Here is a 5,692-nt window from a genome sequence, read left to right as displayed (position 1 = left end):
ATATATATATATATATATATACACACACACACACATACATATATATATAGGGAAAAGTACCAAGGTTCATGAGCTCATCGATAAAAATCCACTGTCACATATATACATATGTGTGTATGTGAAACTTAACTTAATTTTCAATAAATTGAATTTAATTGAGTTTTTACCTGTAAATTTGGATCCCTATCCCTAATAGTATATATATATATGTGTGTGTGTGTGTGTGTAATTGTCTTCCCAAATAAATTGCACTTTATGTTTAAGGTTCTGATGAAACTATAAAACTTTACTCAGGCACCCAACTATGAACCCAATGCATCTTATTGCAGAAACAGCTGTAAGCTAAGAAAGTTCATAAGATGATTATTACTTTGTCATCTCATTTTCCGTATCTGTATATACATATGTATATATATCATATTCATATTAGATGATATGATAGTGAGCTAGCAGAATCATGAGTAAAAAAAATACTCACCAACAGTTCTTTTAGCTTTATTTTCTGAGTTCAAATTCTGCTGAGGTCAACTTAGTCTTTCATCTTTTCAAGGTTGCTAAAATCAGTTGTAGTTGCACAATGGAGTTGATGTAATTGACTAGCCCCCCCCCCACCACCACCACCACAAAAGAAATTTCAGGTCTTCTACTTATAGTAGAAAGAATATTATATTAGGTGAACCTTAGTGTACAAGTTGTGTGTTAATCCTCATGTCTTATGTTAATTTTTTTTCTTTCTTATAACTTTAAGAACTGAAGCTGGCCAAAACTAACAGTATCAGACTGCTAACAGAAAATCTAAAGGTTTATATGCATCATTGCTAGTATTGTTTAATGCCCTTGAGCAGAACTTAAATCTGAAATTATCCAATCCATGGAGCTGGTACTGCTTGCTGCTGTCTGTTCAGGAGACTTGTATAATTGATGAGTTTTGTTAGCTTTTTCTCGGGAGTTCAAATCATCCCATAGCTTTTGCTGGAGAAGAATGATCTCCATTCTTTTGGCATCTATATAACTTGTTATTCTGTATGGTGAGGTTACTCTAGATCTACTACCATATATACTCATGGATGGGTCATACTAGTGGTCCAGTTGCACCCTTAGTTTGGGGTTGTCAGCAGGTATTTGTAATTGACTCACAGTTAAGTCGAACTGTAATCTGGGGAGTTACATGACCCTTTTTTTTATGTAAACTCTCTTTCTGCATAATCCACTTCTTACAACTTGAAACCTACTTCATAATTCTTTCTCTTACTCATGATTAAGGTTTGTAATTATTGTAATTTTTAAACAAAAAAAATTGTGGTTAATTGATGTCAAAAAGACCAATACACAAACTTCTGGTTTCTGCTTTCTAGTAAAGAGACATCACAAAAACGTTTCGATAACAACTTGTAAACTGAAAAGTCCAGGGCATATTTGAGCCCAGGCTATGCACTTGGACAACTAACACACTGCTGTCTGCTTGGATTGATTTTTACAAAAGGAATTAAAAAAAAAAAAAAGCACATTTTTCTACTGAGTTTGTTTGTCATGATATGGTGATAGTTTGTGATTTCCATAGAAGTTTAAAATTGTTAGAGGCTTTCATATAAGGCACTAAAGGAGTCGTATACAAAATATTTGTTTCTCTGCTAATATTGAACAGGTATTATTCTACAAAACCTTGCTTGACTTCACATAAAGTCTTTCTAACATTGCCCCTCTGTGTATGCAATTTTATACCAGCTAAACCATGAATTAATAGACGTTTTGCCTGGTGATATTTTACTGTTGACCATAATTGTGAAGTTCTCCTCCTCCCCAATTAATATTAATAATCTCTAGTTATTATTTGCTAGTCAGTGCCATTGTGGTGGCCATCTCTAGTCGTCAATGACTTAAAAATGACAGAGTATTGCTGTAAGTAATGTTGTGTGACACTGCATTCCTCCATCTTCTTTCTCTTAGTGAACATTGGTCTTAGTAACCCTTCATCTGCTATGCCTTGTGCCTTCCTGTTTGCAGGTAGGGTCCCTACCCGCTACTAATGGCAGTCGCTGGATCTCCTCATGGGTGAAAAGCAATAGGATTGAAATGCTAGTGGCCGATGACTGCTCCGACCGCAGTGTGGCATCTTCACGGCCTAGTAGCGCCCCTGGCAGTGCTGTCCAGTCGCCTGTGCACCAGAAGAAAAGCCTGAATCTCTTACCCGAGGTGGTCAGTATCCAATAACTCACCACTGCATGTTTTCTTCATATCTGTTGTCTCTGTGTTTGCTATTTACCCATTTCACTGCTGCTTGCTACTTTTTATTTCATTCCTCATTCTCTTTCCATTCTTTTTTTCTCTCCTCAACTAACAATGTTTTTTTTTTTGACATTTAACCAAATTAGCTCTAAGTTCAGTTTGCTTTCAAAAACCAAGTTTAAATGTAACTCCCCTTTTCATAAAACTAACTTTACGACTAACAATGCTTGCCTCTTATTTATGCTATTCCAGCTTAAAGTAGATTTGAATTGCGTATTCTTTTACCCTAATAGTCTTTGTATTGTTATGTGGCCTGACATATTTTTATTCATCACCATCATGTTGTCTCTATGTTGTGTCTACATACCTTTTGAATATTGGGCTTTACATAACCATCAACTCACAAAAACACATGTCCTGTCACATAATGTTAAGGCTGTTCCCATGGAAACAGACAATTGCAACTTCTGGTATGTCAGCAATGGGTGCTTCTACGTGACTAAAATTATATAATTTTCAAAGCTTGTAACTTTGCTATTATTAATTTCTGTGAATGTGATTGTCATTGTTCAGCATGCAAAACTACATTGGAGTAGAAAATTCAAGAAAATTCTGACAGTTCCATGAGTACGATTCATGGGTGCCATTTATATGGGACCAAAAGACCTGACCCCTCTGTATTGCATATTTAAACTATTGAAGTTGAAACTGGCAAAAGCCATACTACCGTTGTTGATATCAGCAGGTTCAAATTCCATTCCCTGTTGGCCTATGTAATACTTCATTAGAAAGCTCAAAAGAATGTGTCATTGGTTCGGTTCATGAATTCTTCTCTTCTCAATAGAATTGTTATGTCCTATCATTAATTTCAAATTTTGGCACAAGGCCAGCAATTTCAGGAGAGGTGGGAAAGTTGATTACATTGACCCCCAGTATTCAGTTGGTGGTTGTTTTATCGACCCTGAAAGAATGAAAGGCGGAATATGAACTCAAAACGTGAAGACAGATGAAATGCCACTAAGCATTTTGCCCAGCATGCTAATGATACCTTCCAGCTCACTAAAATATTATTGCATGCATGCTTCTGTGTGTGTGTGTGTGTGTTTGTGTGTGAGAGAGAGAGAGAGAGAGTGAGATCAAAGATTTTTTTAGTTATACTATCAGAAATTCCGATTCTTTTGAAAGTTGGTTCGATATTTCATGTTGTAACAGTTGCATGGAATCTTGTTCTTTGTATCAATTCAACCCAATTCAACCTTTAAAAAGCAATTTATAACCAGTAACATAGATGACATTGACTTTGCATGCTGGTCATTTTCTGAGATCTGAATTTTCGAAAATAGGCACAGGTTTGTGGTTAAGATGTCTGCTTCTCAACCACATGATTTCAGGTTCAGTCCTACTATGTGGAACCTTGGGCAAGTGTTTACTACTGTAAGTCCAGGTTAACCAAAGCATTGGGAAAGCATTTGCTACCATAAACACAAGTTGACCAAGACCTTGTGAGTGGAATTGGTAGATGGAAACTGAAAGAAACCCATCTTTGTGTGTATGTGTGTGTGTGTGTGTGTGGGGGGGGCTCTCTTTGTCTCATCATTTTGTGATAGTTGCAAATAAGTGTTACTGTCATAGAATCAGTGTCATTCTTTTCTGATAATCAGTAGAAATGTGTCTGACCATGCACAAATATTACCTTGCCTGGAAACAGGTGAGAATTGGCAACAGGAAGAGCATCTGGCCATAGAAAATCTGCCTCAATAAACTCCATCTGACCCATGCAAGCATGGAAGATTAGCTGTTAAAACAATGATGATGACAGTAATTTTTGTATGTGTGTCCAAGGAAATGCTGAACAATGATTTTGGGTAGGCTTGACTCATAAGAATGACTGTCTGTGTATTCAAATTTTAACCCCACCATGTTTGAAGCGATCAAACTCTTGTACTGAAATAACTATCAAAAGACATTTCTAACAATATCTATGCGATTTATTTATTGTACTATAACTTTATCTTCTATTTATATTAATATTTTGTGCTTTAATTGTTGTAATGGTGTTAATGTATTGTGTTTGTATGTTTGTACATGTGTAAACACTAATTGCAAATATATCAGTCCTTGTTTAGTGTAGGTGATTGGTTCCAAACAAAAAACAGAAAAGAAAATAGTGTTAAATAAATCTGGGATAAATAAATAATAAACCGTTTGGGTAAAATAAGGTTTCATTCCAAGCCCTTTAATTGTCTTGAGCATTATAGATGGTTGCTTGGGTATGCTTTTGTGGTTTAAGCAGAATCTTTCACTGATTTCCAACCAGATCAATTTGTGATAAGCATAACGTGGTTAACAATTGAGTGTACCATGTTACTCTGGATCAGTGATGAACAAATCAGGGATAAACGAGGATATCAATGTATTTATATAAGGCAAGCAATTTCTCAAATGATTTTCATGTAGCAGTACAATATAGCCATTGATGTATTTAATAACACAGATGCAAGTCCATTCAGTAAATGCTCTCCATACGGAGAGTTCACCTGTCAGTATCAGGTGAAATACGTTCTGGTATTTACGTGTATGCTTTTATATGTTATCTACATGTCTTTTTACATTCTGACACAAAGACTACTTGCTCTTCAAACCTGATTGAACTAATCTTTGTGAAAGAGAATTCCCGTGTAGTCATAGAGAGCTAGGTTATCTAATGTGTCCTTCCTTTTCCTGGGAGAGTTATGTTTTGAAGGGGATTTTTGATTCTATTTAAAGTGGCCAGCCTACCATCTTTGAAGCTTCCTCATTGGCACACCTGAACATCCTCGAGGCAAAGCAAGCATTGTATTGGGAATATCAATACAATATGTATATTATATATACCTCCCATACACCTACACACACACCTTACATATATACCTCCCACATACATGACAAACATACCAGCGCGCCCTCACACACATATAGACGAACGCACATATACACACACACACACCCATATATACGCGCACGCCTACATACACAGCCGCATACACATGCACACACATACACACAGGAGTGCACACACAAAATAACACACATACCTGGCACACATCCTTACGCTCTCACACACATACACACGCACACACATAAACACACAAACACACCTCTCACATACACAAAATCACACACATACACAACACACATGCACACATACACACATACACACATGCACACACACACACGCACATGGAAACACACATACAGACACACATACACCCGTACCTAACACTCACAATCCCACACGCACATCCACAGACATACACACACACGCACACACCCACATACACGCACACACACACTTCTCACCAACACTACACACTCACACAGACACGCATACAATGACACACACATGGGCATAAACAACACACGCACATACAATAGCAAATGCACGCACACACATGTACACAGCAACGCACATATACACATACACACA

The sequence above is a fragment of the Octopus bimaculoides genome, chromosome 20 (assembly GCF_001194135.2).
Source record: "Octopus bimaculoides isolate UCB-OBI-ISO-001 chromosome 20, ASM119413v2, whole genome shotgun sequence".
NCBI lineage: Eukaryota > Metazoa > Mollusca > Cephalopoda > Octopoda > Octopodidae > Octopus > Octopus bimaculoides.
This window is presented reverse-complemented; position numbering follows the sequence as displayed.